At 39.4% G+C, this 12,735-nt stretch overlaps 1 pseudogene; it reads right to left on the bottom strand.

Annotated features, from left to right (window-relative positions):
* Positions 1–4,259: 4,259 nt before the first annotated feature.
* Positions 4,260–8,411, bottom strand: LOC114514022 (annotated as a pseudogene).
* Positions 8,412–12,735: the final 4,324 nt, after the last annotated feature.

Genomic DNA, 12,735 nt, shown 5'->3' with positions numbered 1-12,735 from the left:
GCACAAATTTTACAAAATCTTGTCAAATATTACAACCCGGTCTGACTTGCACAGTAGGGAATAAAGAGTAGAAGAATGTGTGTGTGTGTGTGTGTGTGTGTGTGTCTGTGGCCTAAAAAGGTAAAGAAGACTTAATGTTATCAACCTCCTGGAAGGAAAGTAGAAAGGATTGTAATTATGATTTTTAGACTATATAAAGAGCCTTTTTTTCTTATACCACTAAAGTAAGTTTTCAACATATATTTGCTGAAAATGTCTCATGATTAAGCTTAACAATATATGATCCAACTGGTATCAGTTACGTACCTGCTAAGCAGCTGTAACAAAGACACTCAAAATAGATGGCTTCAACAAATGGTAAAGACCCAAGTAAGTAGTCCACAGATAACAGCACCAAGGCTATCAGTAAAAAAAAAAAAAAAAAAGGAGGAAAGAATCTGGGTCTTTAGCATCATCGCTTCTACTTTAGTTCATTTGTCGTTTCTACATTGAATCATTGCAGTAGGTGATATAGGAACCCAGACTATTTCTATGTTATTCCTCTGAATATTCTCAATAGATGATGCTTCTTTAATCTGTTCAAAGATGGTTGCTTCAACTCCCACCATTCCAGCCCATGGGAAGAGACAAATAAGAAAGAGAAGGTGTATCCATCTTGTTTGGAATCTGCCTACATCACTTTTACTCGCATCCTGTCAGTGAGATTCTAGAACCAGTGGCCAGACCAAGATATAAGAAAACTAGGAATTGTAGTTTTTAGCTGGGAAGCCATGTGTCCAGCTAGAATTTCTAATATTATAGTCACAGACAAAGTTAGATATTGGAAATCTAGAGTCATTTTTGCCATACCACCTCATGGAAGTTGATCAGTAAAACACCCTATACTGTTCTCTAATGAGCCTCTATGATCCATTGTGGAGCAGTGCATAAAGGGGTATTTAGTGCACAAGAGTAGATCTCCTAGTGAATTAAAGAATAAGACTTAGAGGTTCTATGTAAATCAATAATTTCCTCTCCTAAACATATGTACTTTGATCAACTAAGGACATGCTTACTTTCCAACATTTATCTGTTTCTCAGCAAAAACTACATACAAGCTATCAGGCCTCTAACTAAACAGGTGAAAATGTTTATTCCCTACCCTTGAGGAGTTTGTTTTAGTGAAAGGGACAGTTATGAGGAAAAGGCAGTAAGAGCAAAACCAAAGCATAAATGACATTATGGAACAACACAGTGGTAGAAATGACTCAGCTAGGGTGAGTTGAGAGGGAGGCAAGAGAAATTTTCACCAAGAGGAGAGACTGTTTTCCTATTAAGGACTGAAAATGGCAGGGATAGTTCAGGCAGGCAAAGACAAGGACAGTGACATTTGGTGTGACTAAGTTACAGGTGTGTGAGGGAGTGACAAGTGAGCAGTGTGAAGTACTCAAGAAGTAGGCATGGGTCAAAGGCCTCCTGTGCCCATTCAAGAGCTGAACTGTTTTCTTCTGATCAGTAGACAAGTCAGTTTGGAGTACCAGTGAAGTCCGTTGTGTTTCAGGAAGGTCACTACTGTGACCATAAGAAATTGGTGGAATAGTGATAAGATACACGTGGAGGCTCTTGCAGCTTTTGCAATAGTCCACTGAGAGAGCACAGACAAAGGTGTGAGCCAAGGGAGATGCTAATGCTGGAGAAGGAGCAGGTGGAGTTACCTCAGATGTGGATCCTTCTGTCCCTTCTTCCTCCATAATATTTCTTGAGCATCTAGGATGTGATAACCTGATGCTCAGGACTGAGAATAGAAATAAGAAAATATATTATCTAGGGCCTCAAAGAGGTTATAGTCTAACAGTGACCTGAAAATGATCAATAACTATGATTACTGGCTACATGCATTTTTGGAAAAAACAGAAAACTAAGGAATTGAATTAATTATTACTTTAGACATTTTATTCAGAAGGTAAAAATCTTTATAATCTGAAATCAATTGGGCTACAAATGATTAAAAAGGCTTTTATTGGTGAAAATATTAGAAACTAGTGGGGCACTTAGGAATTTCAGTATATACATGGGTATTAAACATCTATTCAGCAATTACTTGTTTAAGGATTTATACAAGTCACTTTATATTCTATTAATAATAAAACTAAGAGTCAAGTTATTTGTACTGTTAAAATATGTGTACATAAATATGCATTCTTCTGAAGAAGCTATATTAGTGAGATAAATAACAAGACATGTCCTTAAACATTAAAATAGTAGTTTTTGGTGAATATCCAAGATTGCTTCTCCATAATCTTCAGTTTAACCCGTCTTTCCAAGAGAGATTGTGTGAAGTCTGTCTGACTAGCCAGAGAGAAGACACCAGGGATGTTCCTCAGAACCTCTCCACTTCTCATTCAGAGGAGGGATCCAGGTTGAATCTTCTTACTGGCTTTCCTCTGTGGGGTGAGCTCTCCCAGGGACAATCTATCTAAGCAGATCACAGTGAGGAAATTCAATACATGAATTTGGTTATATTTGAGATCTCTCAGGAGAGAGTCCATGTCTAGATCCAAGACATATTCATGACAAAGTACATTGTTGCTGCTCAGAAGTTTTTAGAAGTGCTTTTAAATTATCCTCATCTTACTTACAAAGGAAGATGGCACATCTCTGTAATAAACAGGTCACTTAGCAAAACCACATGGGACAGAAAGTGAGAAGAACATCCTGTTCAAACAAAATTGCAGAAGTAACTTAAGAAGTCAGAAAGTCATTATCTTACTTGGAATCTTACCAGAAAACCAAGATTAACACCCCCAAACGTTTAGGTAAAGTGACAAGAACTCTCTAATTTCCTAACTACTTAGTAACCAGGGAGCTGGTTACTAGAGGAAGCTGAGCAACAAAAGAACAACCTTTGTGGAGAAGCTCCCTGTAAATTACTGTCACTTGTAAATATTGTTGATACTTGACTCCTACACAGTTTGTATAGAGCCCACTTTGACAGCATATAAACATTTTATGATCACATACTTAATAATGAAGTAAAATTTAACCTCAAGAGTAAAATACTTAAATGTAGGAAAAACCATTTATTTCCTTTAATCCAACTTAGTTAGCCCTTAGTTAAACTCCAACTCATAGTTAAAATATAAAAGTACTAATGACGAATGACACAATGGAAAATATTGATTAGCCCTCAGTGTGCAGACTAGAAATAGTTACGAATAAACATCCAAGAACTTTAACAGGCTGTTTGGGTCTGTAAGCACTTGTGTCTAAAGCTGAATTTACTGGGGGGGTTACAAAATTAAGGCACCACACAAGAACTGACATGCTGTGACAAATCGTATTATTGTTCCCAATTATTTGCCCCTTTCCCTATAAGATGACACACCTCCTGTCTGTTCTGTGTCCTTTCTGTAGGCAGAATTTCTTTCCCTAAGCCATGTGTACCTTGGCTATGTGGCTTTATTAGACTAATGAAGTGGGAATGGATGAGACTGTATGCACAAATAGTACAGATTCCCTCAGTTTTCTTGCATTTTCTTTTTCTAGAAAGATGGCTTATCCCAAGTGGATATTGTTCCTTCTCCTAAGACCAAGAATGAGATTCTTTTTTGTGCACACCCAAGTAGAGCTGTGGCAGACACTGTCAATTGTAGTCCCCAACATGAAATATCAAGAAGAAAGAAACACTGTTGGAGACCATGAGAACTTGGGAACCATTTGTTACCACAGGAAAGATGGCTAATATATATTCTTTCCCAATTTAGGGTCAATGAAAATATTTCACATAAAATCATTGTTCAAGAAAAACTTGACCTTAAAGACCTGATAAGATCTGTCTCGTTCTCTGCACAGCAGGTAACATACATTCTTCACTTAGCAGGGAAAGAATCTTCTCTTCTTGCATATCTATCTGTTTTACCCAGAGCTGTACCATAAACAGTTTCCCTAGTAGCTGTGGTCATAGAACACAGGCCAATGACATAAGCCAAGTTTATCTTTGGTGATTCTTTGTTTCCTCTCTGTATTATTTTGTTTATTGTTGTTCAGTTACAGTTGTCCCAACTTTTCCCCCATTGCTCTCTCCTGCCCCAACCCCCATTCCCACAGTCAATCTTTACTTGTATAGCTATAATTTCTGTATTTAACTGTATTTTCTGATTTAAAATAGAAAAAAAGGGAGAATTAGGGGAGAGACAAGGGAAATTACACTGTGCTGATATAGAGATTTTAATTCTACTCAAAGTTAAAAGCCATTTGAAAGGTCAGCTTATGGTTCAAAGGAAATAACTACATGGAGTCTTGTCGAGACATATAAGAGTTGAGTCTCATTATTAGCCTCAATAATGCAGGATCATATTTCTCAACACAGTTAGAGTCAGCAGCTATTAGGTAAGCTCTGTCAGGCATGGGTAGGTAAAAATCTGAAGAAATGGGTTCTCTCCATGCCCCCATGATAAAGAAAGAAGATTCCTGGTTTATTGGAAAATGCAGCTCCTTTCCCGGGTTGTGTCTGCAGTTCACAGCTGAGTTTAGCAGTGGAATCGAGTGGAGGACATGGGAGATACAGGCAGAGTCAGAGGTTGTTCACTTGACTTTATCTCCATACCCTGATACTTTTGTACTGAGTTTGCTTTGTGCACCAGTTCTTTCTGGAGCCTAGTTAGCTCCTTCCTCTGCTGTTCTTCCTCTTGCTGCCTGGCCTCCTCAAGTTGCTGCATCCTCTGGGCTTCTGCCTCAACCATTTTTTTCTCCAGCTCTTGCCACTCCTTGGCTCTCTTCTCAGTGGCCAACTGAAAAGGCTCCTGAACTAGAAAGCCAGAAAGGTCCTCAGCTACAGATTTTTTATCTTTCTTGGGAATAAAGGGCTTCTGGGGGATGATGGTATTTGGATAAGTCTTGAAGCAAGTTGCTTCTTTCTGTTGTCTCAGTTTTTCCTTCAGCTGATGCTTCCAAGTCTTTGCTTTTATAGCACCTCTTTTAACAGTATCCAAGCAGAAAGACTCAGTCAAGGTCGCATTCTTCGCCTTCTTCTCTGGCAGGTTAGCAGTGTCAAAATTAAGCAAAGGAAGTGCCTTGAATTTGGGCACCTCTCTGTTCTGCAGTTCTCTTATTTTGTTCTCCTTCTGTAACTGACATTCTGTCTCAAGAATCAAAAGAGAAAGGACATATTTCCAGAGTTGTTTCCTCTGGGATGTAGAGCTTAAAAGGCACCCCAAAATGTGACATGGGTTGCGCTCTTATTACTACTGGCTCCTCTTCCTCATCATTGGTAGGCATTTAGATTCTGTTCTTTAATGTAAAAGCAGGTGATTTGGGGACAGTGATTGGAAGTACTTTTCAGAAACAGCCACATCTTCCAAGATCTTAGTCAGGCAAGGTCTGGAATGAAATTCAAAGTGTTCATCCTCTGATTCTTCTTTGATTCACGAGAGAGAGAGAGAGAGAGAGAGAGAGAGAGAGAGAGAGAGAGAGAGAGAGAGAGAGAGAGAGGAGAGAGAGAGATTCCAGCAGGATTCTTTTCTTGATCTCCAAATTGAAGCCTATAAACTGAGTGGGAAGCTTCACAGATGGCTTCTTGGGCAAGATGGGCCCACCTTCAAGAATTCTTGGATCAAGTTCCCATGCTTTGAATTTGTATTGCTGCAGTTTCTTGAGATTCTCAGCCCCCTGATCTGCTGAACTTTTGTAGGTCACAGGCCATGAGCACTGTTTGGTTAGCAACAGAGGAGTATGTGGGTCTTTGCAAATCTTGTGCACAGCATATTTGGAGGATAACAGAGTAGTATCATCCATTTTGCTCTTCAAGTGATTGATACATGTTAGGGGTTCATTTATAAAAGGCTTCAACCTGGTGTGCCAGAGGCACATATGAAGAAGTTGTTTCATTAAATGTTCTCTTCTTTCCTTGGGACAGGTTCAAAGGCTTTATAATGTTGCATCCCTTAGTCACTTGGTCAGGAGATGGAGGATGCTTTTGCAGTTCAGATATAAAGTTCACTTCCTTACACTCTTCCTGGTTCTGAGGATGTTATTTGATTCACTTATCTGTGCAGAAGTAGAAATTAACTGATTTGGTTACCTGCCTCATTGATTTCTTCACAGGTTGCCCTGCTCCTGCAAGAGCAAGTTTCTTGAATTCTTCATTCTTTTGCCACATTTCCATCACCTTCTGCTGCATTTTCATGCTCTTTTCCAACTCTTGCTCCTCAGTACTTTGTAGAATCTTCTGTCTTACAGGTGGCATGCAAGGCACAGTATGTCTGTTTTTGGCTTTCTTTGGGGAAGACTCATTCTTTCCAGACATATCTTTTTTTCTTAAGTATATTGTATTGAGTATGCTATTACATTTTTCCCAAATTCCCCGCCTCCATCCCCCATTCCTCCAGCATTCCCCTTTCCTTGGTTCATGTTGATGGGTGGTACATATAAGTTCTTTGAATTCTCTGTTTCTTATACCATTTTTGACCTCTCCCTATCTATTTAATGCCTACTAATTATGCTTCTTCCTTGTACATTTCTCCCTTTCCTCCCTTCCCCCTCCCCACTGAAAACCTTCCATGTGATGTCCATTTCTCTGATTCTGTTCCTGTTCTAGTTGTTTGCTTAGTTTTTGTTTTCATTGTTTTCTTTCTTTTTTTTTTAGGTTCATTTGTTGATAGTTGTGAGTTTGTTGTCATTTTACCTTTTATATTTTTGATCATCTTTTTTCTTAGATAAGTCCCTTTAATATTTCATACAATAAGGGCTTAGTGATGATGAAGTCCTTTAACTTTACCTTATCTGGGAAGCACTTTATCTGCCATTCCATTCTGTATGATAGCTTTGTTGGATAGAGTAAACTTGAATGTAGGTCCTTGCCTTTTATGGCTTTGAATACCTCTTTCAAACCTCTCCTTGCCTGTAAGGTTTCTTTTAGCAAATCAACTGATGGTCTTATGGGAACTCCTTTGTAAGTAACTGTCTGCTTTTCTCTTGGTGCTTTTAAGATTCTCTCCTTATCTTTAATCTTGAGTAATGTAATCATGATATGTCTTGGTGTGTGCTTCCTTGGGTCTAACTCCCTGGGACTCTCTGAGTTTCCTGTACTTCCTGGAAGTCTATTTCCTTTGCCAGATTGGGGAAGTTTTCCTTTATTATTTTTTCAAATAAGTTTTCAATTTCTTGCTCTTTCTCTTCTCCTTCTAGCATCCTTATGATTTGGATGCTGAAATGTTTAAAGTTGTCCTGGGGGTTCCTAAGTCTTTCCATATTTTTTTTGAATTCTTATTTCTTTATTGTGTTCTGGTTGAATGTTTATTTCTTCCTTCTGGTCCAAACAATTGATTTGAGTCCCAGTTTCCTTCTCTTCACTGTTGATTCCCTGTATATTTTTCTTTATTTAACTTTATATAGCTTCTTTTTTCCTCTAATTTGTGACCATACTCAGTCATTTCTGTGAGCATCCTGATTATTAGTGTTTTGAACTCTCCATTGGATAGGTTGACTACCTCTTCATCACTTAGTTCTATTTTTGGAGCTTTGATCTATTCTTTCATTTGGGCCATATTTTGTGTATGTGTGTGTGTGTATGTGTGTGTGTGTGTGTGTGTGTGTGTTGCATACCTGTTACATTGTAAGAGGCAGAGAGCCTTACATATTTGCCAGAGTGTGGAAACTAACCTCAGGCTGTATTGTGGTACCGTGTGTGGGGGAGTTGTCTGAGATGGAACAGTGCTGCTTGTTCAGCTCTCAGCCAACTTTCAGTCACTCCTCGCTACCTACAAGCAAACTGGGCCCTTCTGGTGCTGATTCCCAGGGGATAGTCATGTGTACATTCTAGAATCCTGTGGGTCCCTCGAATGAACTCTCTTGTCAGGCTAAGAGTTTCTCCTGCTGCCATAACCCCCAAAGGTTTTTACAGCCAGAGGTTTTAAGGCTTTATTTCCCTGCTCTGGAACCCTGGGTTGTGGGGTCTGTCTTGCTCCCCAGTTGTTCCTCCTGGCTTATCTGTACTTAAATGTGTGATGGCCTGGTACTCCAGCCACCCTCTTGCCACAAGTCCTCTCCACCCCAGCTGCCTATCTCTGCCCCTCCTACCACTCAGGATGAATGTTTCTTCTTTAACTCCCTGGTTGTCAGACATGTATGCAGTTCAATTTTCTGGCAGTTCTGATTATTTTTTGTTTTTTTAATTTGTTGGTTTTTCTTCTTTTGGTTGTGTGAGGAGGCAAAGTATATCTATCTACACCTCCATCTCAGCGATATGTCCCTTATTTTTCAAATAAAGTTGATAGATATACTATATTATATTATACTCCCTTTATGGCATTCATTACACTAATGTTTACCTGAGGGATATCTGTCTCTACTTTTATTCTCTAAGCTAAAGTAAGAAAGGGACCTAACAGAGTATAGGGCACATACTGTACTCGATGCTTATCTGCTGAAGGCATGACTCAACCCATATGTTGCTCTTCCTCATGAGCTGAACTTTGCAGAGGTATTCACCTACAGAAAGACTGTTACTTGGTGTGTGTGTTTTGGGGGTAGAAAATTAACAATCATTTTGAAAACTGAAGCTATAGTCTTGATATCATTGAGATATCTCTCCTGATGCATAAGCACCCACAAAGTGATAGTGATGACCAGATGTATCAGCAGATGAAAGGTGATCTTTTGAGTATTTTGAGGGAAAGAGGAAAATATGACATGCCAAAGTATTTTCTAATTACATAACCACTTTGATTTTTTTAAAGTATTAGGAACATTTACAAAATTGGCCCTTTTAAAGTTCATGGGTATTCAAATTATAGACTTTGATTGACATAGGTCCAGGCTTGATTTCATGACCAAGTGGATGGACAATTAGGAAGCACATCAGTGAAGTGTGAGACTTGATATAAGAAAGAGGTGGAAACTCAACCACATATTTTGAACAGTCCTAGGAAAATTAAAACTATTTATTTATTCCCTCCCTAGAAATGAAGGAAAGGAAGGAAAGTGTTTAAAACTCAAAGCTCTCAAAATATCTCTATAGTCATTACCTCATTGGATCCTGTAGCATTACTAAAATGCAAGTTTGGGTTCTGAGTCACATCATATAGACTAGAAGACAGTCTCAACCTGGTATGGGCAGTTGAGTTGGACTCTTTGTCCTGTGTTCCTTTCTCTACAAAAGGCTGCCTCTCATGAATGTTCAGACTGACTCAATTTGCTGTGTAGTCATATTTAATCAGGGTGCATTCCTTTAAAAGTGAAAAGATTTGACATGTTGTATCCCCATACCCTACCCTTCTCATTTCTCTCACAATGCTATATGTTTGATGCTTCCATACTGTGAAACATGTGAACTCAAAGTTAATTTTTTCCATAAGCTCCACATTTTGAAGATCAAGTTGACACCTCCCTCATTCTGCTTATGGCCAATGGCACACAGAAGAAATTTCAAGGTTTCCCCTGTGAACAGTGTATTGGCACACAGGAGCCTCCTCATGGCAGGTTCAATCAGACTGTCCAACCATCAGAGTGCTAATTAGACTTCCTTGGGTGAGCTTTTCTTAGAGTGCTGGTGAAGGTCACAAAATATCTCAAAGCATTTATTAAAATCAAGAAAGTGTTGTTCCTGTTAAGTTTGAATCCACACCCTGTTGCTTAAGAAATCCAACTCAGAAAATTTTCAACTCTTGAAAAAATAACTCAAAGTCATTTTACACGTTTATTGGGTTCTTTCTTTGTAATTTCTCCAGAGGAATAAAAATGATAAAAGTCACTTACAAATAATTCTTATTCATTCATTTGCCAGTCAAATATTAAAGTTCATATAATAAAAATTAATTATAGAAAGTTAGAAGAGAGAAGATGGTGGCAAGGTAGGTGGGAGAGGAGCCCACTTCTCCTTGTTCCCAGCTGGAACACCTAGCCGATCTTCAGAGGAACAGAGTGAACAGCCAATGGAATCCCAGCTTATATGAAATTTGGAGGCCAAGAATTTCAAAGGACATTGAAAGACAGATGGTGAAGAAATTGTGTTGGGATGGTAAGGTCCCTGGGATCTGTGCAGGGACCAAGGCTGCTGTGAGCCCCCACCAGCACCTGCCACAAGATATGGGAAGGGGAGTTACATCACCAGCTCCCTCCACTATCATAGCAGGTAGGACAGCCTGGCACCAGGAAGGACCTGGATGCTGGAAGTCGCAGTGGGGGCATATAGATGAAGTGGGAGACACACAGGGGTGGTTTACAACTTCTGGAATGAAGGACACTGGCTAGATCATTACCAAAGAAATTGGGGAGCTGGGCAACACCTGTAGAATGGAGAGGAGTTGGACTGTGTCAGACCCTGACCTGATCCAGTCTGGTTGGACAGTTGGGCTGTGTGAAAAGCAGGGCACTTTTTAAGAATTGTGGGCTTAAATAAGAGGCTTTTACTCAAAGTAAATAAATAAATAAAAGGCTCAGAGCTGCTTTGTAAGGAACTCTTGCACAGTGGCAGGCTCATCCTGAGGGTGATTTGACTTTTGTGCCCCCACTTGGCTCAGGCTGCTCAACAGACAGTGGGCCAACAGCAGATTAGAGCCCTGTACCTGTGCTTGACCCAGCCACTAACCCAGCAGCGGAGTCGTGCCACTAGCTTGGAGGCTGATTTGAGTCATGTGCCCAAGTTTGACTCTCCCTGCTTGCCCAGAGGCTGAGTGGTGCCCTGTGCCTAGCAGCTGACTCGTGCTGCTTGCCTGGCAGTGAGCTCTGGCCATGGTAGGCTCGAGAAGAGCAAGCAGGAAGTGCAGCACATGGACCTCAAGCAACTGGTGGATTAAAGGCACAGGCATGGTGCAGATGGACAGTGGGGGGCCAGTAGCTCAGAGAGCACCAGGGCTGGAGGCTGGGAAACTGTGAAAATTGTAGCCCGGACCTGGCCTATATCCTCGCAAAACCATAGGAAGGGAGAAAAGTGAAGCCCAGCCTCTGTCTTCCTGTGGCATCCAGGAAGACCAGCAGAACTTGCTCAGTGGGTTTAAAGTCAGCAGGAGGCTTATTTTTTTCTTTCCTCACTCATTTCTTTTTTCTTCCCCCAAGTGAGACAATAAGACCTGGAGCTGTGAAAAGTCCAGAGACAGATGCAAAGAGGGACCACAAGGTTAACCACAAATACTGAGAAACTGAGATAAATGTCACTTTGCTATCCCATAGAACTGGCATTTTATTGTTTACTTGTATTATCATTATTTTTACTTCTTTTATTTAATTAGTATTTTTTATTTGTCTTCTTTATGTTCAGTTTTCCTCATTATATTTCTATGTCTAATTGCATTGTTTGACTGGTTTTCCTCATTCTCTCTTTCATGTTGTATTTTAATTTCCCTTCTTTAATTTCACTCATGTTCCAATAATATACTATGCTTGACATGTACCTTCTATTCTTGTTATCCAAATCATATATTTCTTGTTATATTATTGTTGTTCCAATACTATTGTACTTTACTCCTGAGATTTATCATTGATGTGATTAACTCTATTCTCTCCCACACTATGCCTACTTTCTATCATTTACACTCACTATATCTCATCATCTAACCTTGCACAAGTGCTCTGTTTTCTAGATTCAGCTCACAATCATCCTCTACTCTAACAAGAGTCTTATCTCTCTTTCACCTTTTATGAAAAGTGGCTAGTTTGGTGAAATGTTACACATCATGCTATACTTATCCAAAGAATCTCCTCTTATCTACTTGCTGGTATTTTAAATCTTATAGAATACCCTCCCTCTGTCTTAACACATTTTGCCTACCCCCTGCCACTGATCACATACAAGAACAGATGGGAGCTGCAAATATCAGTATACCTGCTGGAGGAGAGAACCTACCATAAAAGGAACCACCAAAAGGTAAAAACCCAAGTACAACAAAAGAGCCCACACAAACAGAAGAAAGCACAAACCCACAGCATCCACAAAAGGAGATCAAAGAGAACACACCACTGAATCCCACAGAATTCCTATCATAAAAGCTCCCCCTACAAACACAACTAGCAAAGCAAAACATCGAGAAGCACAGAAAGAAACAAAAAGAGTCACCTAAAATGGGGAGACAAAAGAAAAACCTGTAGTCAAAAGGAATAAAAGACTCCCCACTAAAATAGCTAAATGAAATAGAGGTAAACAAACTCTCAGATACGGAATTCAAAATAATGCTTACAAAGATGCTCAAGGAAATCATAGAGAACTACAAGGACCTGAGTGAAAACTAAAAAAGTATGAAAAAAGACATAGAAATTATAAAAAAAAAAAAAACAGAAAGAAATGAATAATAAAATTTTGGAAATAAAAAACACACTAGAAGGAATTACAAGCAGGCTAGATGAAGGAGAGGACTGAATTAGTGAGCTGGAAGACAAGGTAGACAGAAACACACAGGTAGAAGAGCTGCAAGAAAAAAAGGCTAAAAATATATAAAGACAGCTTAAGGAAACTCCAGGATAACATGAAACACAACAGCATTCGAATCATAGGACTACTAGAAGGAAAAGAAAAGGAAGAGGGATAGAAACACTGTTTGAAAAAAATAGTGACAGAAAACTTTCCAAACCTGGAGAGGGGGAAAAAAAAACACGCAGTTCAGGAAGCACAGAGAGTCCCAATCAAGATGAACCCAAAGAGGCCAACTCCAAGACATATCATAATTAAAATGCCAAATATTCAAGAAAAAGAGAAAATCTTAAGAGCAGCAAAGGAGAAACAAGAAGTAACATACAAGGGGGCTCCAAGAAGGCTAACATCTGATT

The sequence above is a fragment of the Phyllostomus discolor genome, chromosome 2 (assembly GCF_004126475.2).
Source record: "Phyllostomus discolor isolate MPI-MPIP mPhyDis1 chromosome 2, mPhyDis1.pri.v3, whole genome shotgun sequence".
NCBI classification, from domain to species: Eukaryota; Metazoa; Chordata; class Mammalia; order Chiroptera; family Phyllostomidae; genus Phyllostomus; species Phyllostomus discolor.
Note: the sequence above shows the minus strand (reverse complement) of the source record. Positions and strands in the feature narration are given on the sequence as shown.